Source organism: Sceloporus occidentalis, unplaced genomic scaffold, assembly GCF_023333645.1.
Source record: "Sceloporus occidentalis isolate IW3139 unplaced genomic scaffold, rSceOcc1.0.p SCAF_4, whole genome shotgun sequence".
Taxonomy (NCBI): domain Eukaryota; kingdom Metazoa; phylum Chordata; class Lepidosauria; order Squamata; family Phrynosomatidae; genus Sceloporus; species Sceloporus occidentalis.
This window is the reverse complement of record NW_028316984.1, coordinates 169,906,230-169,933,299: the sequence shown is the minus strand read 5'-3', so window position 1 is coordinate 169,933,299 and position 27,070 is coordinate 169,906,230.

The window sequence follows — 27,070 nt, the reverse complement described above, 5'->3', positions numbered from 1 at the left end:
TTCTGAAACGGGAGATACTGAAGGCACAATTTCAAACAGTTCAAGTGAAAAAGAAAAATGGGAGGTGTGTCAAGAAACCAAGCTGGATGACTAAGGAACTTTCAACTGAGCAATAACTTGGATGACAGAATTGAGGGCATACTCATCAAATTTGCAGATGACACCAAATTAGGGAGGAATACTCCAGAGGACAGTATCAAAATTCAAGATTATCTGAATAGACTAGAAAGGTGAGCCAAAGCTACAAAATGAAATTTAACTTGGAGAAATGTAAGGTACTGAACTTTAGGTGGAAAAATAAAATGCACAAATATAGGATGGGGGACACCTGGCTGAATGAGACTACATGTGAAAGAAATCTAGGAGTCCAAGTAGACCACAAGTGGAACATGAGTCAACAGTGTGATGCGGCAGCTAAAAAGGCCAATGCAATTGTAGGCTGCATCAATAAAAGTATAGTGTCTAGATCAAGAGAAGTAATAGCGCCACTATATTCTGCTTTGGTCAGGCCCCACCTGGAATATTGTGTCCAGTTCTGGGCACCACAATTTAAAAAGGACATGAAGAAACTGGAGCATGCCCAAAGGGGGGGGGGGGGTGACTAAAATGGTGAAGGGCCTGGAACCCATGTCCTATGAGGAACCACTTAGGCAGCTGGTGATCTTTAGCCTGGAGAAAAGAAATTTAAGAGGTGATATGATGGCCCTGTTTAAATATTTGAGGGAATGTCATATTGAGGAGGGAGCTAACTTGTTTTCTGCTGCTCCAGAGAACAGGATCCAGAACAATGGATGCAAGCTACAGCAAAAGAGATTCCACCTTCCTGACAGTAAGGGCTGTACAACAGTGGAACAAACTCCCTCGGAGTGTGGTGGAGTCTCCTTCTTTGGAGGTCTTTAAGCAGAGGCTGGTTGGCCATTTGTCAAGTATGCTTTGATTGAGATTTCCTGCATGGCAGGGGGTTGGACTGGATGGCCCTTGTGGTCTCTTCCAACTCTACGATTCAATGATTCTAAGGTATAGTCTATCAGCCTCAGAAGGAGGCACATGTCTTAGGCTCTTGACAAGAAACCCACATAATAGGTTTGCCTTAGGAGCACCATAAGTCTGAAATGATTTGAAGGCACACAATGGCAGCAACACTTCAAAGAGATTGATCTATGGGACACATTCTGCCAGTTTTTCACAACACTCAGGATGAAGTTCAAATTTGGATATTTCATAATTTATCCTCATAAGAGATTCTGGATGAAGTATGTATTAATGCTGTACTCTGTAATCACAGCCTATACATCTGCATGTGTAGAAAGTTTTGTGTATGCATATGCCATTAACCTTGAGTTTCAATGACATCAGATGCCCACAGCAGAAGGAGGGCAGAAAAAAATATCAAAGAAAACCAGGCTGAACATTCAAGGCCCAGAGGCATTTTAGTTCAGCAAAAACACTTGATTTACCACTTGCCAAGTACTTGAGCATCATGAAAAGAGTTCATCTTCTTCCCTGTTTGACAACAGAGCAAAGCATCTGTTGCAATTCATTTTAAATAATATCTGATCTATCACTGTTCTCAGTGGCAGCCCTAGTTTGTTGTATGTCATATTAACAGGCAGGTGAAGGCCCCAGTAGCGTGTGCAATCACAGTAAGTGCTAATATTTGCTGGAATTCAACCTCAGCAAAATCCTCAAGGTCTAGCAAAATTCTCTTTTGACTTGAGGACAATTTCATTGTCCAAAAGGTGGAAGAGGCAACAAGGGGTTCAGCTATTTTAGATCTGATCCTAACCAACAAGGATGACTTAGTTAATGGGGTGCAAGTGGTGGGATCATTAGGTGGAAGTGACCATGTTCTCCTGGAGTTTGTTATACAGTGGAAAGGAGAAGCCAGGCATAGTCAGACACACATTCTAGACTTTAGGAGAGCAGATTTCAGTAAACTTAGAGAAATACTGGGGGTGATCCCATGGTCAGAATTACTAAAAGAGAAGGGAGTTCAGGACGGATGGGACTTTCTCAAAAGGGAGATACTGAAGGCACAATTTCAAACAGTTCCACTGAGGAAGAAAAATGGGAGGTGTCTCAAGAAACCAGGATGGATGACATGGGCGGGTTACAGACCGCCATTAAAGTACGGAGTCAGTCCGTACTAGGTTTAGGAAGGTGCGGTGCTTCCGCACCCCCCTAACCTTAGTACGGACTGAGTCCATACAAAATGGCAGCTCCCCTTCCACATGGGGGCCACCATGACGACGTCACGACCACGCCACCTCTATACGGGGCGGCGCGAACGTGACGTCGTCAGTCCGCGCCAGGGCGCTTAGTGTGCCCTTTCCGCGGACCAGGAAGGAGCTCCGTTTCGGAGCTCCTTCCTGGTTTGCGGCGCCACTTTGCATCTCTGGGCGCAGCCTTCAGACGGCTGCGCCCAGTGAAGCAAGGGAGAAAGGGGCCAAGCGGCCCCTTTCTCCTCCTCCCTGCCGCCACGGGGTGTCCTTGGGGCTTGAAGCCCCAAGGACACCCCTTTCCAGGCTGCGGGGAAGGGGCCATTTGCCGCTTCCCCGCAGCCTGAAAAGCGGCAGATCGGGGCCTCAGCGGCTGCCGTTCTGGCAGCTGAGGCCCCGATACACTGGGGAAAGGGGTGGGTACAGCCCACCCCAAATGGGCGGTCTGTAACCCGCCTAAGGAACTTTCAACTGAGCTAAATTTTAAATGGAACATGTATAAGAAATGGAAAAATGGGGAAATCACCAAAGAGGAATTCAAACAAATAGCAAGCACATGTAGGGGTAAAGTCAGAAAAGCTAAAGTGCAGAATGAACTCAGGCTTGCTAGAAAGGTTAAAAACAATAAAAAGGGCTTTTTTGATATGTCAGCAGCAAAAGGAAGAAGGAAACGGTAGGACCACTGCATGGAGAAGATAGCAAAACGCTAACAGTGGACAGAGAAAAGGCAGAATTACTCAACACTTTCTTTACTTCAGTCTTCTCAGAAAAGGGAAAGGGTGCTCAGCCTGGGGAAAATGGAGCAGAGGACAGAATAGGGGAATTTCAGCACAGAATATGTAAAGAGAATTTAAGTCTCCAGGACCAGTTGAACTCCATCCAAGCATATTAAAAGAACTGGCAAATCTAATACAGTGGTACCCCGGGATACGAATTGACCGCGTTACGAAATTTCCGGGTTACGAAAAAGTTAGATTTTAAAAAACTGTTCCGGGTTACGAAAGATTTTTCGGGTTACGAAATTAATTTCGGCGCGAAATTTAAATCGGAAACGCGGCTAGCGGCTTTCCAGCGCCTTTTCGGGTTGCGAAATGTATCGGGTTACGAACGGCGCCGCGGAACGAATTAATTTCGTAACCCGAGGTAGCACTGTATCAGAGACATTGGCAATAATCTATGAAAACTGCTGGAGAATAGGAGAAGTCCCAGCAGACTGGAGGAGGGCAAACGCTGTTCCCATCTTCAAAAAGAGAATAAATAAAATAATAATAATAAATGTTTTATTTGTATACCGCCCTTCCGTAGGATCAGGGCGGTTTACAGCATTAAAATACATACAAATTCCAATAAAACCACATTAAAAAACCACAAAGCAAACAATAAAAAACAACAACAAATGCCCCCGGGTTAGTCAACCATTGCCTGTGGGCCTTTATGGCGGGGGGGCCTATGAGGACTAATCGGGGAATGCGATGTTAAACAGGTGAGTCTTCAACTCCCGTTTGAATTGGGCCAGGGAGGTGACTGAGCGGAGCTCTATGGGCAGCGTGTTCCAGAGGGCCGGGGCGGCGATGGAGAAAGACCTCCTGGAAGTGGAGGATAACCTCGCCCCGGGAACCCTAAGGAGTTGCTGCCCAGATGTTCTGAGGGTGCGAGGCGGAATGTATGGGGAGAGGCGGTCCTTCAGGTATCCTGGGCCCGAGCCATTTAGGACTTTATAGGTCATTACCAGCACCTTGTATTGCGCCCGGAAGCAAATGGGCAGCCAATGGAGGTTTTTTAAAACCGGTGTTATATGGCTGGCCCTGGACGTGCCAGTGACCAGCCTAGCAGCCATGTTCTGCACCATTTGAAGCTTCCGGGTTTGGTACAAGGGCTGTCCCATGTAGAGTCCATTGCAGAAATCCAATCTCGAGGTTACCAGGGCATGTACCACAGTTTCAAGGTCCCTCTGGGCCAGGTATGGGCGCAGCTGGCGAATAAGCCGAAGCTGATAGCAGGTGCTCTTGACCGTCGCATTCACCTGAGCAGTCAGGTGAAGCGACGAGTCAAGAAGCACCCCCAGACTGCGCACGGAGTCCTTCACAGGGAGCGTGACCCCGTTCAGGACAGGTGGAACCACCGTCATTCCTGGACCAGGGGAACCTATCACGAGTACCTCCGTTTTCTCTGGATTCAGCTTGAGTCGGTTTTCCCTCATCCAGCCCATTACTGACTCCAGACAGGCCACGAGAGGAGAGACGCCATCCTCGGTCACTGCATCAGTCGGAGACATAGAGAAAATGATCTGGGTGTCATCAAGCGTACTGATAACCCCGCGCCCCATGTCTCCGGACAGAGAAAAAAAGAGGATCCCAAAAATAATCATCAAGTTAGACTGACATCAATACCAGGAATGATTCTTAAATAGAGAGTCTGTGAACATCTAGATGGCAATTCCATAATCACAAAAAGTCAACGTGGGTTTCAGAGAAACAAGTCATGCCAGACAAATCTGATCTCTTTCTTTGATAAAATTACCAGCTTGGTAGATGAAGGGGATCCTGTCCTCTGGGGTATTAGCTACTCCTCCTAATTTGGTGTCATCTGCAAATCTGATAAGTATGCCCTCAATTTTGTCCTCCAAGTCATTGATAAAGATGTTGAATAGCACTGGCCCCAAGACAGAGCTCTGTGGGACCCCACTGGTCACTTCTCTCCAGGATGAAAGGGAGCCATTGTTGAGCACCCTTTGGCTTCGGTCAGTCAACCAATTACAAAACCATGTAACAGTTGCCTTGTCTAGCCCACATTTTACAAGCTTGTTTGCAAGAATGTCATGGGAAACCTTGTCAAAGGCCTTACTGAAATCAAGATATACTATATCCACAGCATTCTGCTTTGGTCAGGCCCCACCTGGAATATTGTGTCCAGTTCTGGGCACCACAATTCAAAAAGGACATGGAGAAACTGGAGCGTGTCCATAGGAGGGTGACTAAAATGGTGAAGGGTCTGGAAACCATGCCCTATGAGAAACGACTGAGGGAGCTGGGAACCTTTAGCCTGGAGAAAAGAAGGTTAAGAGGTGATATGATAGCCCTGTTTAAATATTTGAAGGGATGTCATATTGAGGAGGGAGTTAGAGCTGCTCCAGAAAACAGGACCTGGAACAATGGATGCAAGCTACAGCAAAAGAGATTCCACCTCAGCATTAGGAGGAACTTCCTGATGGTAATGGCTGTTTGACAGTGGAACACACTCCCTTGGAGTGTGGTGGAGTCTCCTTCTTTGGAGGTCTTTAAGCAATGGCTGGATGTCCATCTGTTGGGAATGTTTTGATTTAGATTTCCTGCATGGCATGGGGTTGGACTGGATGGCCCTTGTGGTCTCTTCCAACTCTACGATTCTATGATTCTACGAGGTGACTTCTTTGGAAGTCAAGCATCCTTACCACAGTTCTGATTGTTCTCTGAGGTCTTGTGTGCATGGGCAAAAGTCCTACCCCCACTTTTGTTGGGGTCCTGTTTGGCTGATGCACAGTCCAAACTATGTTGTAAACAGTCTATCTGGACCCATTTCAAACCGGCTTTCGGGCGGGTTACGGGGTTGAGACGGCCATGGTCGCCTTGGTCGATGATCTCCGTCTGGGCATCGACAGGGGAAGCGTGTCCCTGTTGGTGCTCTTGGACATCTCAGCGGCTTTCAATACCATAGACCATGGTATCCTTCTGGAACGCCTGGCAGAGGTGGGAATCGGGGGCACTGCGCTCCAGTGGTTCCGATCCTACCTCTCCAGGAGGTTCCAGATGGTGCAGCTGGGAGACGTGTGCTCCGATAAGAGGGCCCTGACATCAGGGGTCCCTCATGGAGCCATTCTGTCTCCCATGCTCTTTAACATTTACATGAAACCGCTGGGAGAGATCATCTGGAGACATAGGGCACGGGGTTATCAGTATGCTGATGACACCCAAATAGTCTTCTCTATGTCTCCGACTGCTGCAGTGACCGAGGATGGCGTCTCTCCTCTCATGGCCTGTCTGGAGTCGGTAATGGGCTGGATGAGGGAAAACCGACTCAGTCTGAATCCAGAGAAAACGGAGGAACTCGTGATAGGTTCCCCTGGTCCAGGAATGGCAGTGGTTCCACCTGTCCTGAACGGGATCACGCTTCCTGTGAAGGACTCCGTGCGCAGTCTGGGGGTGCTTCTTGACTCGTCGCTTCACCTTACAGCTCAGGTGAATGCGACGGTCAAGAGCACCTGTTATCAGCTTCGGCTTATTCGCCAGCTGCGCCCATACCTGGCCCAGAGAGACCTTGAAACGGTGGTACATGCTCTGGTAACCTCTCGATTGGATTTCTGCAACGCGCTCTACATGGGGCAACCCTTATACCATACCCGGAAGCTACAGATGGTACAGAATATGGCAGCCAAACTGGTCACTGGCACTTCCAGGGCCAGTCATATTACACCTATACTTAAAGATCTGCATTGGCTGCCCATTCGCTTCTGGGCACAGTATAAGGTGTTGGTGATAACGTATAAAGCCCTACATGGCTTGGGCCCAGGATACCTGGAGGACCGCCTCTCTCCATACATTCCGCCCCGCACCCTCAGAACATCTGGGCAGCAACTACTGAGGGTTCCAGGGGCTAGACTAGCCTCCACAACGAGGAGGTCATACACCATCGTCGCCCCGGCCCTCTGGAATACGCTGCCCATAGAGCTCCGCTCAGCCACTTCCCTGGCCCAGTTTAGGAGGGAGCTAAAAACCTTCCTATTCCGATTAGCATTCCCCAAATCAAGCTCCAGCTAGTCTTCCTCCCCTTCGACGGCAATGGCAGCTGGCTGATGGGGTTTTAATTTTTGATTTTAATATGGTTGTATTTTAATATGTATTGTGGTGTATTTGTATTTGTATTATTAATATGTTGTTCACAGCCCTGATCATTGGAAGGGCGGTATATAAATAAAATTTTTATTATTATTTTATTATAATAAGTCCAGAAACACCCAGGCCGTTTAACACCAGAATTGGGGTATAACACCCTTAAATTGCATTTAAAAAACATACCTCTCACTCTGGATCTCCATTCCATTCTCCATCTCCATTCCTGCACTAGGGCAGCTGAGCATCCCCGACTACAGAGAAGCAGACTCCACCATATCCTGAGGGAGTGTGTTCCACTGTCAAACAGCTAGGTGGGACAAAGTTGGGGTCGATTTTACTCCTGAATTTCCCAGAGGAACTTTAAAAAAATCCTCTCCTATTGGTTGCCGGAAGTCCAGGTGAGCTCTGGATCTGTAATGCCCCCAGAACCCCCATATTACCAACAGAATGACCCTAGAGCCATCTCCTATACCCTTGAGACTTTTTTGGAGGAACACCAGGGCTCGGTGGATGGGCTCTTCTATCCCATCCTCACAAAGCAACCTTTCAATGGGTGGAAAGATAACTCAGTAGACCCATAAAGGAGAGGTCCTGAACTGCAGGCCTGTTGAAAGAGGCTGCATGGATGGATATGCTTCAGGGGAGAGTGTATGAAAACCAGGTTGAATAATGATCCCTCTCCCTTGATTTCTTCCGACTACTGAGAATGTATCTTGTCCCAGTTTGTTTTAACATAAACATTTGGTGTTAAAACCTTCAGGGCTTGTTGTGTTGGCCATTTAACAAATACAAACAAAAATCCACGGAGCTTTGAAAGCTTGCAACAAGTTTATTCTGCATTTTGGTCAGCCAGTAAAGGTATCACTGATGGATTTAGTGTTAAAGTGTTGGTTGTACCTTTTTCTTCGTTCCAGACTACTTTATGTGAAGGAAATCAATTCCCAATATATGTTTAAGTACATTTTGTCTGATAGGGTCCATAGCTTTCATCTGGTTCTCAAAGAAGTCTGTGACTCTTAAAAGGTTAAGAACCACTGCTGTAACAGTCAAATTAATACAATCAAACATGCTCTCCCTGTTTCGCCTGCTTATCTCTATTTTCATTTTTTTCATCATCTTATTTTGTTTTCCTTGTGTTGAATTTCATTATCATTATCATTTGGAAAAGGGCTCTTAGTTACATTCCCATTTTTGTATGAAATTGTATAAAACTCAAATCAGTTATTCACTCAAACATTTCAGCTTCAGGGAATTTGAATAGCTACAGTCCTCTTAAAGTGTAGGGTTTTTTCATGAAAAGCTTGACACTGATTGATGAATATATTTAAAGTTTTTGAGACTGTACATCATTTTACCATAGACATAGCTTGGCTACTTGAATGGAATGTGGTTTGACATTTTGTTTCTGAATCTAACGGGACCCTAAAATTATGGTGACAGCCATATGAATCAGAAATAATTGTGAATATTAATTAAAGCTAACATTTCAGACACTTGGAAATCCAAATTAGAAAAAGTTTGGAGATTGCTGAATATTTCTTAATGAAGCAGAAAATAGCTCAAAAATCATTAGTAGCATCAGAGAGGAAAAATACCCTTGGTGGGGCTAGCACATTTAGCCCATTCTTCTTCCAAGATGTTTATAAATATAACCCCCACCGCTTTATTCTCACTTCTAACTTTGATGTCAGCTGCTCTGGAACATTTAATCAAAGATTGGGTTAGACTGGGAGATAGTGACTAATGTCAACAATTGGGATGGGAGGAGGGGGAATCTTCCAGTTGCTGAGATTTTGGTCAAAACGGGTCATATCGGCATAGGTTTCCCAAGCCCCACAATAGATTCATTTATCTATTTATTTGCAATCTTACTATCCTGTCTTTCTCCTTTCATAAGACAGCATGACTCACCAGAAAAGATGATAATGCTTGATAAAGTAGAAAACAATCAGAAACGAGGAAGACAACAATATAGGTGGATAGATTCAATCAAGGAAGGTAGAGCCCTGAGTCTGCAGGACTGTTGATGGCTTGAGTTCTAGGAAGTCTCTCACTGGAAGAGCCTCCATAAGGAAGACTGACTTGGCAGCAAATACCAAAAACAACTGTTTCTAAGACATCTTACAGCATAAATTAAATGAAATTGATCAGCTAAAACCAAGCCCTTATAAAAATAGAAAACAATTAAATAAGCAATCATATTAAGGCAAAGCAATGAATTATACAAGATTTTTAAAAAGAAGAAGAAAGTGCACGAGTAGCGCCTCGCGACATCCCATCCAGGGCGCAAGAAGAAGCGCCATTTTGGCACTTCTTCTTCGCTGCGTCCGGGAACCGCGCGGTTTGGCTGCTGTGATTCCCAGATGCAGCAACCGGCAGTGGTGGCGGCAGAGCGCCGCTTTTCGGCGGTCTATAACCCACCAATGTTTCCCTATTCTTTCACTTAGCATTTGAGATTCAGCCATGTTAGCATTTGTCATTTAGTCAGCAGAGATAACTACACTAACAATTTAACTTATACCACATTAGATCCTTGGTAGTTCTGATTTTGCCAAATGTACAAAGAAGCATGCTTAATGTAGCATATTTCATTGTAAAAAATCTTTACTCACAGACCCAAGTTATATCCACATTACATAGTTATAGTAGTTTGATAGCACTTTAATTGTCATTCCATCCCATGGAATTCTAGATTTGTAGTTTAGTGAAGCACTTAAAATAATTTAATATACTCCCCTGAACTGGCAGAGAATGCTACCTCCCCAACTACAAATCCTAGATTTCCATTGGATGGAGTTAAAGTGGCATCAAACTGCTATAACTGCGCAATGTAGATGTAGCCTCCAAAGTGTACCTTTAGGGAAGGACAAGTTAGAGAAACATATAAATGTATATACTGTTGTGGTATCTCTGGAGTACAATGTACATTAAAGGTCTGCATGACACTGGAACTTTTAAAACTATAAACTTTCCATGTGAATATTCTTCAACAGAAAAATAGAAGGCCTGTTTCCAGTTCTACAAGAGAATTATGCTGTTCGCCAGGAAGAGATTTTGGAAGGAGTTTCCAAAAGCAGCATAAGGACATGTGTATTATGTAACACTCAAAGGGCATCTTTACATGTGAAGCTTAAGTTAATTTATATTTTAATTGGTCTATTATCCAGATGTAAAGCCTACATAGAGTTCAATATATTTGTGGTCTTCATTTTGTTCCATATTAACAACACTTCACAAATAACTCCACACATAACTATCTGCAAAGTAGAAAGTCTGCTGACTTGGATTTCTTAGGACTTTATGACATGAGGCAGTAAGCTGCAATTGCAGCAGGATAATCATGCCTTTAGCTGAGGCTTATCACATGACATTGACCTTCTTCTGTTGTGCTCCTGGTGGGATACCATTTGGAAAGCATTTCTTCTCATTAACATAAAAACTCTGTTAATGACCTCCTTTCCTGCTACTGTTGTGCTACCTTTTACAGTGCGATAATTCAGTTCAGCTTTAATGCAATTTTTGGATGGTCAATGTTTTGACTTTAGGTATGGCTTAGGTGCCTTTTGCTTACCAGTGATCAAGGGAGAAGGAAAATGGGTGGACATTTCTGTTGGGTTACCTTTCAATTGGCAAAGTAACTGCAAACTTGAAAACTTGTTTTCCTCTCTTCATTGGCCAATGGCGTCCCCCCCAACTGGGGCTTGTCAGAGAAGCCAAGAAGAGGAAACTGTCCTCACTGCTCCTCTTTGTCCTTTTGCAGCAGAGTAGCTCAGTTCCAAAGTCTCACTTACATAAAGTTACATTTAACAAACATTTATTTCATTACCCCTGTTTGGCTGTTGTTGCAAAGCTTCAAATTGGCAGATTAATTGCTGGCAGATTAATTATTAATTTAGCTGTTGAATTTCATCTGCCAGCAGTTAATCAAGTCTATCCCAAATCAGGAAGCTGCCCGCCCCATAAGGGGGGAAAGACCATTTAAAATATAAGACTGTTTTAATAATAATAATAATAATAATAATAATTTTTATTTATTTCTTCCCGCCTCTCCCAATGGATCGAAGCGGGATCACAACAAGGTTAAAATTACAATATTGCAGCATAGTTACTGCACCATTAAAACCACAGTTAAAAGAATAAAAGCATAAGAACATAAAAATATAAAAACCTGAAAACATTAACAACAATCAATCACGGGGGCAGCTGGTCTCGTTCCATACTAGTGATCTTCATAGGAGGTCAGGAGGATAAGCATGGTTTTAATTCCATTTCATATTTATATTTTATATTTCAGGGGAGAATGTGTGTATGAGTGAGCATGCGGATAGATGGGTGTACGCCAAACTAAGAGAAGAGGCTAGTATAACATCTCAGAGGATGTAGTGAGTGGGTTGGCAAGCTGTTAGCACAAACAAAGATTGCAGTGCTACAACAATGCTGTCCTTCAGAGAATGCAACCATTTAGTAATGCTCCTATACTAAAATGTGCTATTGTTATGCCATCATAAATTCCCAACAAGACATCAGCCATGATTTCACATGTCCTAAGAATTCTATATTGATGTTTTCTAGAGTCACTTGCAGAACTATACAAGGATACAGAGGAGCAGCACAAAGAACATATGTCCAGACAGCAAAGTGGGCTATTTCAGTCACCAGCTGTTGAAGCTAATGAGAGTTTTAGAGATGTGCAGATATGAAAAAAATGACAACATACTGGTAGATAGCTAAATGGGTATCAGCTAGAACAGAGCCATTTAATCAATGTAAATGTGGCAAATTAATTCTCAATTATATTGATTCAATAGATCATGTAGGTGGGACAAAGAATTGGATTTAGACCTCCTGCCCTACAGAAGTTGTTGGATTGCAACTCCCAGCATACACCACCTTTGGCTATGCTAATTAGGGCTGCCCACAGTTGAAGACCAGCAGCATCTGGAAGGCTGCATAATTCCTACCTGTGGTTTAGGGTTTACAGTAGAGCATAATAGAGTAGGTACATTAACATTTAGAGAAATCAGCACTGTTTTCATGCCTTTCTCTTTTCAAAATAACACCTCTTTTGTTGATTCTCCTCTCTATCACTTTCATAACCAGTGGACTGCAATTGCTTAACATCACCTCTTTCCCTTTTATATTCTCTCCTGGGGATTGACTGTCATGTAGGAAACGGATCAAGCTTGTTTTCTGCTGTTGCAGAACATGGACCAATGGATTCAAATTACAAGAAAAGAAATTCCACCTAACATTAGGAAGAACTTCATGACTGTACTAGCAGTTCGAGTGTGGAACAGACTGCATCAGAAAGTGGTGGATTGTCCTTCTTTAGAATGCATGTAGGGATTCTTTTATGTAGAGATTGGGTGGCTATTGGAAGTGCTTTATTTGTGTATAACTGCAAGGCAGGGATTTGGACTAGGTGTAATCCCTTTTAACTCTATGATTCTATGATTTTATTAGAAAACTCCCAGTGGAGGGGGAAGCATTCATTCCTTCTTTTATTTTATAACTTGCTGAAGAAGAAAAAAGAGGAGACAAACCTAGAGCTAGTCTACACACAACTGTTTTATGCTACAGATTTTTGCACCTTCACATCAATGGTTGTCTTCACCTCCCTGTGCAAGTTCACATCTATTAAAATTTATTCTATTTTATTCACCTTCCCTCATGTGAAGGAAAGAGATGACCACATGTGCAATAATGTGCATTGCTGCAGATTTCTGTGAATACTCCAGTAAAAAGTGCTAATCCTTTATCTGTGGTTGTTTTGGGATGTTTTTGAAGGGGGTTGGTTTGTTTTTGGTTTTTTGGTGGAGGCTGCAAAAAGACCAAACTCCTGTGAATCAAACGTGGCTGGATTGCATTCTATTTGACTGGAATGTGAAGTATTTTAATTCTGTACACTAGTCCCTTTTTTATCTTATAGAGGGAATGTCATAGCTGAAAGCAACCATAGAAGGACCTCTCTGCATAAATGTAAATGCAGTAGGAGAGAAGGCAGACCTGGCATTTAATATCACTGTATCCTGCTGGTCTTATCCTCGGGCCTCCACACATCAGTCAAATGGTCTGAAACAGGAGTGAGAATACATTTCCTAGTATTACTCACCAGTGGCTATGCTGGCTAGAGCTACTGGGAGTTGCAGTCCCACAGCTTCTGGAAACCTGCATAATTTCCACCCCTCGCCTAAAGAGCAGCCTGTACATCAATAGCTAGCCTAATATGGGCTGGGTCCATGCCTTCTTGCTGAACATGTATCCCCTTTTCCAACATTTATATAAATCAGTATGAATTCCTTTCTCTAGAAGCATCCCATATTCAAAACTTCAAAAGCAGGAACAGTGTAACGCAGGAGGATGTGGAGATTGCAGATGGAAATAACCAAATGTATCTATTTATATATCTGTATAATATATCTAGATATAATATGCAGTATATTATATGGAGGATGGATAGATAGATAGATAGATAGATAGATAGATAGATAGATAGATAGATAGAATCAAATAGTAAGAGCTGTTTGGATCACAGAATCGTACAGTTGGAAGAGACTACAAGGGCCATCCAGTCCAACCCCCTGCCATGTGGTGGAGGGTTGGGCTCTGGAACTGTCTCCATGGAGCATGGGACTGGGTTATATGAGAAGGAGTCTGCCCTTGGGACTGATCTAGGGGTCTCCTCTCTCTTATGAAGTAATGGAGCTTGGGAGGGAACCCTCCAGGTTTGGTCTTCCAAAGATGACAATCCAAGACAGCAACCAATCTGTTTGGATTCCCCTTGGGGTCTGGTGTTTCACTGGAAAGGTGTCATAGTTGGCATCTGGGCCTCAGATGTACCTACAACAGGTTGCTCTCCCCTTTTTTCATTTGCTTATTCTTAGGCCTCAACAGTCAAATAGGTTCTAGGTCAATAAAATGCCCCTTCCTTAACCCAGTTAATCATGTCTGGTTACATTTGGCTAAATGAGACAATCACTTTTTAAAAAAGTTTCCTGATTCTCTCAGCAGTGAAATCATGGTCTGTCTCTTCCTCCATTTTTTCATGGTTGGCCAACAATACATGAATAGTAAGCTGGCAAAAAAATGACAAATAAATACGACCCCAAAGCAAATCATTTTAACAAGCTAAGAAAAAGATACTTTCATCTTGGGTAAATAAAACTGCTTCCATCTTAGTTTTAACATTCTAAGACACTGTGTATAATATGTGGGTGGGACTTTCTTTTTAATTTAATCATTTTGCTACAGAGAGCACACAAGTAAGCAACCTTCTAATTCCATCCCTAAAGGAGATTAATCATTTTCTATTGTTAAATAAAAGGCTTTACTGTGATTAAAAGAAATTAAAAGGCATTCACTGGTGGAATCACTCTAGTCAATAAAGTAATTAGGGTCATGCCAAATGGAGGAAGAGATAGACCATGATTTCACTGCTGAGAGAATCAGGAAACTTTTAAAAAAGTGATTGTCTCATTTAGCCAAATGTGAACCTGAACTGGAGTTTATGTTAAGCAATTAATTTTAACATCGACTAAGTATTGCTGATTTCAACAGTAGTAGTACTATGCATTTGATGTATTTGGGACAAACCACATGTCACACAGAGGATTTGTGATAGTTCTCCTCATGTTGTTGTTGTTACCTAAGTGCAGCTGTGAGTGCAAATATAACTGTTAATTTAACTCGTACATAAAAAGGAGACTTGGAAAACATTACCTGCAGGCAATTTTATGATTAAAATCATATAAAACATCTGGTTTATCTTCCACATAGAAAAACATTTTGCCAATGTGTTCTGTTCACTCTTGGGCATCACACCCTTGGGCCCAACAGAATCTAGTAATTCTTGCAAATTATCAGAGGTAATCTATCCTCAATATCTCATAGAAACTGACAGAGAAATTCTCAGGAATCCAGTAAAGCTCTGTATTCAAAAACCTGTACTGAGATCAAATTATTGTTATTTCAATGGAGGAACAAATCTCACATACTGAAATACACTAATAATAATACCTAATTATTGTACCTTAAAAATAAATCTAAGTTCTGTTTTTGCAGACGCTTTAATGCAGAAATGGGTACTTTTTGCTCTCGTAGGAGTGTAACTATAGGGGAAACAAAATGAGAACACTGTCCCTCCATTCTGCTCCACAGTTAATTTTTCCTTCAGTCCCCAAATTTTTAGCTACACAGTAACTTAAAAGTTTAGCTGAACATTTGGAAATACAGTACAGTCTAGGCAGACAAAGAAAAGGAGCAGGTGAAGTCATCAAGGATATTTGAGCACATCAAATATGAGAGTTATACGTGAGAACATTTTTCAGTGTCTCACTCTCTGCAATGTTATAAATGTAGAGGAGCATTTCGTTGGGGCAGAATTCTTATTTGGAGGGGCAGTACACTCATTTATCATTAAAAAAATGCTTTGGTATGAATAATATATAACCTCATTTTTTCAGTGGACCGATACAAATTAGGTATTCAAAGCTAAAGACCAAAGAACACATAACAACATTTCCAAAAATAGGATAAATTCATTTGAGATGTGGTGCTGGAGAAGAGTACTGAGGATACCATGGGCAGCAAAAAGAACAAATGCATGTGTCCTAGGAAAGATCAAGCATGAAATTTTCTTGGCGGAAAAGATGACTAAACTGAGGCTGCTTTGGCCACATCATGAGAAGGCATGAATCATTAGAAAAGACAATAATGTTAGGAAAGGTGGGAGGAGTAGAAAGAAAGGAAAACCACATGGTAGATGGATGGACTGAATTAAGGAGGTAATGAGTATGAATCTTCTAGAGCTTAGAAGAATAGTGGAGGATAGGGAGTCTTGGAGCTGTCTCATCTACAGGGTCACCACTAGTTGAGATCAATTCGAGAGTGGCTGACAAGAACAACAATAACAACAACAATGTTTTATCAGTTGATGAGAGACTGTGTGAGCACCATAATGAGAGAAAAAAATTAAATACTGTTTAAATGAAAACAAAATGTCCATCAACCAGTCAAAGATCCTATTCTCAAGACAATACTGCATACTCTCCAACTGTTCCAATTTATGAGGTGCAGACCCCCTTAATCCTCTGTTTCCCCACTTTTTCAGCTGCTTTAAAATGTCCCAGGTTCTCTCTCCTCCTCCCACTTTCCCCTTCACCTAAACTTATATCAGTTGGTAGAAACTGGGGTCAAAGTACAAATGTAGTTTACACTCGATTGACAGTTAGGGATGGAGAGGAGAAGAGAGGAAAGGAGAGGAAGGAATCTTGCTCTTTCTGGCAGGCTCAGTCAAAATCAAACTCCTGCAACCTCTTCTGCCTTGTGTATTCTTCCTCATTTATAGTTCTTGCAAACCTGACCACACATTGATGTGGTTTGGCCACACAGGTCCCAATTTTCATCTGTGAAATGTTGCAGGTTTCATGACCTTAGACAAGTCACACTTTCTCAGCCTCTCCCCAATCAAATCTAACACCACCCCCACCACCCCCCAAATAAATCTAGCCAAAAAAATCCCATGATAAGTTCACCTTAGGGTCTCCATAAATCAGAAACAACTTGAAGGCACACATTAACAATGATAGCACTTCCTGTCTTAAGCTTCTTTGGTATTAATTATTTTAATTTCCCTTTATTTTTAAAAAGATCAATGAAAAGTTGAATTACCAAATCACCATTCTCAGTGAAATGTTAATACATAACAGCAATTCTAGTTTTTTAAAGTTGGTGGCAAAGAAATGATTGCTTTCTCACAATCTCTTTTTGGAGCATATGGACGTTCTGATTCAATCAAGTCATCAGATTCACTGATTCAGTGTTTCAATAAATCTCAACCATGAAGCACAGAGAGCTCTTAGGACTCTCTAAAAGCAGAGGATTATTCTCAAGGAAGCCATTACACATCTCTGATGATGCCATGATGATGACATGACAACAGTTCTAGATCTGAAGAAAATGCAGGCAAACCTACCAACATTTAAAATCTTGGATTTCAAAAGAATGCCATTAATTAAGAGATGGGAGATATCTAAACTTCCCAATAGTATTGGATTGCAACTCCCATCAGTCCTATCTAGTCTAGCCAATGGTGAGGACTGACAAAAGCCCAACATCATTTGGAAGTCTGCACATTCCTCAATGTTACTTTAGATCTTGACTCTGTTTTTGTTGACTATTGATTCAGAAGTTTTAGTAAATGATGACAGGTCCTTCGATCAGAATGTGCAAGTACAATATTTAATACTATCTCCATTATTATCCATTTTGCTATCTGAAATTTATGCTTCATAAATCAGTATTTCATTATTTATTTTGCTTCAGGTAAGTGTCAGATTTTGCTATATTCCCCCCTGTTGCATTCTTCCTCTCATATATCCGATCTGTGCTTTTCTCATTATTCACATTGCGAAGCCTCACATTTCCACACAGCCAACTCCAGTGAATAATGGATAGGCAAGGCTTGATCATCATTTCTGTTAACACCTCAGCTGCTGTTGTAAAATATTATCCAAAAAGAAGTAGATAAGAAAGATAAAACAGGAGTCCTTTTATTATTATTCCTTTTCTTCTGCTAAATTTTTTACGTTCTAAATATTATTCTTGGTTTACAAGATTCTGTCTCTTCTCCAATATGCAGCATCATTTCAAAAGAGCTAGATCTACCAATGAAAAGCAGAAATGTTGAGTCCTGAGAGAAGTAAGACAAAATTAAAGTCATAAATCCAAAAAATAATGGGATGGGGGTGTTAATGTTATCAGGAGCAGGAAGTACACTAAAAGATTGAGCTTCTTACTGTACTATTTTTTAAGGGAAGCAATGATGCAAAAATAAGGTAGTATTTTTTCTTTGACTGATATTTCCTTGCCAGGAAAATCGATTGTGGACATTTTGTGTGTGGTGCCAATGAATTATATTGAGGACAGAGGATTCAAACACCAGGGTAACATTGTTGTTGTGTGCCTTCAAGTCATTTCCGACTTGTGGCAACCCTAAGGCCCTATCGTGGGGTTTTCTTGTCATGTTTCTTTAGAGGGGGTTTGCCATTGCCATCCTCTGAAGCTCAGAGAGTGCACAAGGTCATCCAGAGGGTTTGCGTGGCTGAGCCAGGATTTGAACCCCGGTTTCCAGTCATAGTCCAATGCTCTCTCCAGGGTAGCATACCCTCTAATAATTCACAGATGAAAAGCAGGAAACATGTGTGGCCAAGCAACATCAGAGTGTGATCAGAAAGACTTGCAGCATTTGAGTAAGCTGAAGACAAAGGGGCAAAGCAGGATGAGGAGAAAGAAATTGGGACATTTTGAAATCAGCTTTAAAAGTGGGATGACAGTGGTTTAATTAGGACTGTTGGAGAGTATGTGTCACTAGAGGCAAAAGTTTCATGTGGCAAAAACTTTTATTATCTTAGGCTGGTAGGCCATCTAGGACTCTACCTTCATGGCAATAGCCTCTCTTCAGTGATTCATGTCCTATTAACGTCTCATTTAAATTACTGCAATATACTATAACACAACATCAAAAATCCACAGAAGAGTGATACCTTTATTGGCCAGCCAAAAGGTTCAAGACACATAATGCAAGTTTTTGAAACTTCATTGGCTTCTTCATCAGGAATAAGCTGTTAAAAACCATACAGGATGAAGAACAAGTGATGGTGTTGCAGTCACAGGCATACATTTTATACAGATATTTTCTCTCCTGTAGTTCAGTTGGTTTGGAGGAATCTCACTGTAAAGCAGAGACCATGCTTCTCTTGACCATGTGGGGCCAAGAAAAAGGACAGTACCTTTTGAATGTATTAGCAGTAAGATTCCCTGCCTAGATAAATTATTTTGCACAGTTTTCTCCAGAAAAACCATGTTTATAGAGAGAAACCACATTATTTGCTGAGGAAACAGCAGGGGGGGGGGGCTATGATTTTTTGTGCAGAAAACAAACACATGCACATTAATACAAATAAATGTCCAGAAGACTTTATAAAGTGAGAAGAAACTTGCTACGGCTCTGTTCTTTTCAACAGGGTTTCCTGAGTATATGGTAACTCCCTCAGAAATTGAAACGAATATTATTTCTATCTTTAGTGTATGTTGTTGTCCTTAATGAGAATGGGCTTAGGCCTTGTCTGCACTGGCCTGCATAATCCAAGGACAGCCTGGAGTATCTAGCCCCTTAGCTGCCACATTTCCCCCATGTTACCTTGGCTTCCATTCATATATCACAGCAGCTGTCTGGACAGGCTATTTACTGAGTCACCCAGTATATCTGCCACCAACATTAGTCAGTTTCTTCTGAGTTGAGAATGAGGTGCCCAGACCCCAGAATAGATGACACACGGTAGTGGACATGCCAGTCAGCCCAGTGGGATGCCCATGCAGACAGCCACCATGGCGCATGGACTGAGGGCTTCGGATCTTCTTCTGCCTGTTGAGTTTATTGGGTACAAACTGGTTTTGCATTTTGAAGTCCATTTGTTCAAATGTGTTTTTTTTAAAAAAGCAAAACTCCACTGTAACCTTTTTATGCTCCAGTTCTGGTGTAGGATGTGCTGGACATCATCTCAATGTCTGGACTTAAAAATGACTTGGAGACACACAACAGTGTCAGAACCAATGGGTTGGGAAGAATGGATCTTTTGGCCTGTGGAAACAAGACTGTAGACTGGTTAGATGCATTATTATAGGGAACAGGCAGCTTGCCAAGAACTCCATACATCATATTTTTTAAAAAAATGTTTTCTCTTTATTTTTTAAAAAAGTTTAATATTTTGCTTCTTTTCAAACAAAAGAACACAGCATGGTACCATGAACCACTGAGAGATCCAGAAGAATCAACAGGGGCACACTCCCCCAGTTAGATCAACTCACAGAATGACCAAAAAAGTTAAATAGCAAAAGCAGGAGAAACAAATCCAGAAAATCATCTCAGAGAGATGACAATGACAATTATGTGTGTGTGTGTAGACACAAAGCAGCTTACAAATAAAAACAGTACACTTAAAACATAAAAATTGCACATTAAAACAGAATTAAACTAGTGCAATATTACAACTCACATTGAAAGAATGAAAAACAATAACAAAGTGTTTCAAAACAGTACATATTGAAATGGTAAAAAATATTAAAACATATTAAAACAATAAAAATAAAACTATATAATACCCTTAAAACTTCAAAAACCAGCATCACAGAGCATTAAGAACAAGCCCTCAACCATTTGTGAAGGCCTGGTGGCACAAAAATGTATGAACTTGGCGTCGGAAAGACAGGCCTAGACTGACTAGTCTCCTCTGCACACACACTTGCCCTACGCCCTCCATCGTGTTAGTACTAGCAGTCTTCTTTCCCCTTGACAAAAGGAAAACACTTTTTTCTTTACAAATAAGCAAAAGGTTAGTGAACATCTGCATTTCAATTTTTTAAAAAGTGGTTAGCACTGGTAAGGCAGGAAGTTCTTCATAATTAGAGATTACTAGACAGACAATGTGGAAAGACAAATATAATGTTGCTGCTAATGTGATTAAAGGCAAGTAAGCCATTTGGTGCTTTGCCCTGGATCCTGCCAAGAGATGTTAAGACCATTGAAGAGCTATGTATAAAAAAAAAGCATACAGAGAAGGGAAAAGCAACAGCTCTGCCCCTGTAGCTAGAAACAGAATTACTACATCAATGCTGAGATCCGCAGAGATATTGCAGAAGTCACAGCACTATTGTATTCATTTTTCAATTGCCAGATGCTTTTCCAATCCTGCTCGGTCCTCGCAAATTACAAGATGCCAGCCACAGATGCTGGCAAAACATCAGGAAGGAACTCTTCTAGAACATGGCCACATAGCCTGAAAAACCTAAAAAAAACTATGGATGCTGGCCATGAAAGCCTTCGACTTCACATTACAAAATGACTGTTTGGAAATGGGCTTCAGAGGCTGTACAGTAAGTTGAGGGGGACCCCTTTAAGCACTGCAGAGGGAGGATGGGAATATATCCTCTTGTTGTTATTGTTATTGTTGTGTGTCTCCAAGTCATTTTTATGTTATGGAGACCCTAAAGTGAATCTAGCATATGTTTTTCTTGGCAAGTTTCTTCAGAGGGGGTTTGTCAATGCCATCCTGTGAGGCTGAGAGAATGTGACTTGCCCTAGGTTATGCATTGGGTTATTAAGTTCGAGTGGAAATTTTAAACCTGGTTTCCAGAGTTGTAGTCCAATGCACAAACCACTACAACATGCTGACTCTCCATACCATCCTTTGCAGCACCCTGAAAAAAAACATATTTGTGTAAACAAGAAAGTTACCTGTGAATGTTCTACTAACAGAACACCAGCCATGGGGCTGGTGGCTCCCATGTTTAGTCTAAATTTTAAAGGTGTTATCCAAAGTGTTGAATATATTTTAGGACAGGCTTCAGCATACTGAATAGGTTCAACTCAAACCTGGAGCAGATTTACCACAACATAGATATGGAAGCCACCGGTTGCCTTTGTTAACATGTATATGTTATCACTGGGGTTGGAAGCATTAGCCCTGCAGATGTTGTACAGGCCCAGCATATCCAGTGATTCAATTCAATAAGATCTGGGGAGCCACACAATTCCCACCTCTGCTCTAGCACATGTAAACTAACATGCTCTTACCGGAGGGAACTCACTCCTGATATTTGGCATTCTGCTGAACAGGTTTCCAAGATTCAGGAGAAGATTTCAATCCAATTTGGAAAGGCATTATTGCTGGGGTGTTTTCAAGCCAGGTTTCTGCATCATGCCTTAATAAAGTTCCTATTTAAACAGCAGATGAATAATCAGAAAAAGATCATATGCCTCCAAGCAGAGGGGGAGAGGAGTGGCAGGGAGGGAAGTCTCAAGGGGCCAAGCCCTCCACCATCCGTCACCAGCTGTAGCCTCGGCCGCAGGAGACAGCCTTCTCCTAGAAGCCAGCTAATTTCTTTAGAAATATCTCATTAGTCCCACCCTTCCCAGGCTGCCTCTCTATTAAAATGTGATAAATGAATTCTGCCATTGCCAATTCCAGTCCTGTCCCCTTAATGAAATGAAGATACGTCATGCTGGCAAGCACTCAGGATAGGGATAATTATTCATGGGCCAGTGGAAGTATTTCAATCACTGAACCCATAAGCAATCCACAGATAATAAGAGATTGGCTCTTTCCTCCCCCTTCTTTATCTCCCAGTTTTCTTCTGAAGGACTCTGTGAAAAGGGATCTATGTATTCCTTAATCAAAATTGCTCTCACACTCACTTATTTTAGGAATTTCTTTGCCCCCAACCCACCCTATCCTTTATTAAAAAATGTTAGTAACAAATTGGTGCTGATGGAAGCAAGTGTTCAATATGACAGTCCTTCCCCAGTGTGGAATTTTACCCCAGGGCTTAATGTTTTTAAGTCAGACTTCAGCAAGTTTTAACTTTGGGAGGACTATAGATGGGGAAGGGAGGGGACACTACTTTGCCTCCCAAGCTCTGATTCCTACTGATGAAGGACCTTGGCTAGCAGTGCAGGGAGAGCTGCCCTTGAGATCCTCTTCCAATACCAGAAATGCCAAAATCTATATTGCTATGACACCTTTATTAAGCCTACCAAGAAGACCAAAAAAAAAAAAAAAAAAAAAAACCCTAAACCCTAATGCAATGATTCAAAATGAAACTTAGTTCATCAGCCACAGATATGTGTTATTTTTAAAAATATATTCAGAAGAATGGAGGAAAGTATAATGATGTTACAGACATGTAGTCTTCCTGCCATCTTCACAGGGTATGGGAGGTAGGATTTGTAGAGTATCAAATTAGCCTCCACAGATCACATCCTCAATGCACCCGGGTTTGCTAGAAAGAAGAACAGCAGTAATGGTAAATCTGTAAAAATTGGATCTCCCTTGGCCAAGGAGGAGGGGGGGGGGAGAGAAATGACAACTTTACGATTGGTTGCAACACCCAAAGTCCTCAGGAAGTCTCCTCATGTACAGAAAATAATCATTGTCTACTTTTGCTCGACAAAGATTCCCACCCTCCAAACAAACAGTGTGGGTCAACCAAACAACTGCAGATTCAGAACATAGACAATTCTCCATCAAAAGAGTTCCATTGGTTTTTTAGCTATTTGCCTCACTGAGCTGCAGTCGGCCCAATCACCTGGCATGCTGCCCGAGTAATTGCAAGTAGTTGCAAATACAATGGATTGCATATTCTGTCAATTTTTTTATTAAAAAGAAAATGTATGATTATGCGCTCATAGGTCACACCACAAGCACAAAGGCAGCACTGACACTGGGGGCGGGGGGGTGGTTGATTCCCAAAAACTAAGGAGGGGTGGTAAATATCCCTCTGCCAACCCCTTCTGCCATGGTGCCTCCCCTCCAGAATGATGCGATTCAGATCCCTCATTCCCACTTGTTGAACACACTTCAAAATTAATTCTTTTCAAAAGAACTGACAAAGAACTAGTGTCAGGAAAGAACAGGGGTTTTGCGTTTGCCTCGCTTCATCACGATTGAAGCTATCCCAGTAGGAACGGAACCGGTTTCAGGTGGGAATGAGGCACATATAACCCAATCAGCAATATGCTTTAAATCATAGTGGGAATGAGCTCCTAGTCTGTTTTTCTGTTTTCCAAAATGTTTAGCCCAGATTACTACTTTGACTGTACTCATCTTATTGGGGGCAACTGGCTTAAACATTGTAATCACTTACAGAGTGCTAGTTCATTGATAAGCACTATAGAAATGTACTTGCTATTGCTATTGCTATTGCTATTGCTACCCCAAGCCCAATGAAACTGCCTCTGTAAAAAGCCAAGATGAACCAATCTGTAAAAAGCCAAGAGGAACCAATCTGTATAACCTCTGCAGGTACTGAGATATATATATATATATATATATATATATATATATATATATATATATATATAATTTAGAATGAATTGCAATGTAAATAGAAATACAAGAGTCAGTATGATGTAGTGGTCTGAGCATTGGACTATGACTCTGGTGAGCAGCGTTTGGATCCCAGCTCTGCTGTGGAAACCCACTGGGTGAACCTGGGCGAGTCACAGTTTCTCAGCCTCAGAGGATAGCAATGGCAGAAGAAACTTGCTAAGAATATCCTCTGATAGGTTTGCCTTAGAGTCACCATAAGTCAGAAACAACTTGAAGGCAAACAACAATAACAACAATTAGAAATATAGTATATCTCCTGGCAGTGGCGAGGATTATATCCATATGGCCTGTGCATCTTTTCAGTTTCAGACTGTGATACTTTTATGTACAGTGGATCCTTGTTATATGCTGGGGTTTGGTTCCAAGATCTCCCCTGTATAACAAAATCCATGTATGCTCAAGTCCCATTAAATATAATGACATAGCAAAATGGTGTCCCTTACAAAAAATGGAAAATCAAGGTTTGATATTTGAAATTATATTTTTTGGAACATTTTCTTTTTTTTTTCTTTTTTTTAATTTTTATTGAAATACTACAAAAAAGTACATTGTAAACACACTACAATATCATACAAAAACAGTAATAATACAATAATAACAATAAAAATAGACAAATATATATACATAAAAACATCACAACATGAATACTGAATCTTTGCTAATAATAGATAAGCTAATACACTTCCATTAGACCTTATAGCACTTTGCGTACTTAACTTAATTTGTTACCCTCTAATTATCTGTTGACAACTAAACCTCTGACCAATAAATAAATATATGTATCTTTATCTTATTCTATGGTCTTTCAGCAACATAGGTCCTAGCGACTCCAAGTTCTATATTTATACTATTTCACATTAGAACAAAAGAACAAAAAAAAAAAAACACTTTAAATCATACCATTTTGTGGTCATCTTAAATCTTTATAAACAAAGAAACTCTTACTCAGATGCCTTTAAATGAGATAAAGAGTGATGAAGGTTATCCACTCACAAATCAAGTTATCCTATTCATATTACAATTCTATACATTCCCATTCTTTCTGAATTGTATCCATGTTAATATCTTTTAAGCTAGCTGTTAGAATATCTAGTGTCCTTGTTTCATTTAATTTAACCAACCACTCCTCTTCTGGGGGTATAAGTGAATTTTTCCAGTACTGAGCGTACAGGATTCTGGCCAGAGCTACCATATACAGTATAATACGTGAATATTTTTGAGCATGTTTAGCATCCAGTACCGCTACCATGTTCAACAGAAATAAACACGGATCTAAGGGAATGTCAACCTTCAAAATATGTACCATTAATCTCTGGATTCTTTCCCAAAACAGAACAGCTTTATCACATTCCCACCATGCATCAAAGTAAGTGCCCTTCAATCTCTCGCACTTCCAACATTTAACATTTCCTGCTTTATAGATCTTATTTATCTTAACCGGTGTCATGTGCCATCTGACGAACATTTTGGTATAGTTTTCTTTGAAGTTTTGACATAAAGTAAATTTCTTGGTATCCTTCCATGATTGTTCCCAAAGTTCAATATCTATTGGCTCACCTATATCCTGCGCCCACTGTATCATAGTATGTCTGATATATTCATCTTCTAGATCTCTCACCTTTAAGATTTTGTAGTAATCACTTTATCATACCACAAATATGCAGGGATGCCATACCTAAGGTCATTACATTCCAAGGATAATAATCTTCTATTATCAAGCGTAAACCAATCTTCTAACCAACACAGACAGGAGGCAAAATAATACAGCTTAAAATTGGGAAGCGCACAACCTCCTTTGTCACAATCTGCAGTTAACAGTTTCCATTTAACTCTCGCTCGTTTACCACACCACAGAAATTTAGAGAGTTCTTTCTGCCACTTTTCAATACACTTCAAACTCAACAAGATCGGAATATTTTGGAATAGATATAAGAAGCATGGAAGAATATTCATCTTGATGATAGAAATCCGACCATAAAATGAAAGATAAAGTTTAGACCATGATTCCATATCTTTTTAAACTTCCTTCCAGAGCACACCATAATTGTTTTGGAATAGATCTATATTTCTATTTGAAAGGTAGATTCCCAAGTATTTTGCTTTCTTCACAACATTATATCTAGAGATTTTGCTCAGTTCCAGTTGCTCATCCTTATTTAGATTTTTAGTAATAAGGGAGGTTTTACCTAAATTAATTTTCAAGCCAGACAATTCAGCAAATTCATGCAGAGTGAAGTTCAGGGCACCAATTTCTTTTAATGGGTCATCTAAAAAGCAAATTAAATCGTCGGCAAAAGCCCTAAGTTTATAGGTGTGATCTTTAACTTTCACCCCTCTTATATCAGGGTTAGCTCTAATATTATTTAATGCAACAACAAAAAGTAGAGGAGACAGGGGGAATCCCTGCCTGGTCCCACGCTGGATCTTAAAAAAATCAGTTCTCTCATTATTGATCAGTAATTGAGCTTTTAGTTCTACATAAATTGTCGATATCCACTTAGTTATTTTCTCCCCTAGGTTCATCCATTGCAAAGTCTCCAGAAGGAAATTCCTGTTGATCATTTTCAAACTGTGGATTCTTGAATCCATGTATAAAAAAATCTGTGTATAAGTAGGGCCGACTGAACTACAAATAGTACATTGAAGCAAAAAAGAGTCCAGCTGAAAAAAAATGAAGAGCAAGGATTTATAAATGTGTTCCTTTAGTTAAGTCAAGTGGATGTATATAGCTCACCTTTTCCTTGTTTCTGTCTGTCCTCTTCTGCTCACATGAACAAATAAATGCACACTGAAAGACCTGGGTTCCGTTACACATGTGCCCACTGTCAGGCTCTGGAAGATGACTTCCAGTGTCATCTATGGCAGGCAGTTTGTGGGTCATGTTGAAGTTAAGAATTTGCCGGACTTTTCTCTTAGCTCTTTGCTTTCAACAAGTCTCAAGGGCCTTCCTGTGTGTGTTACTGAGCTCCACAGCTGGCTAAACTAGGTATTGATATGTCTTCAGCTACATTTGTGTTCAATTTCACATGAGCTGGTA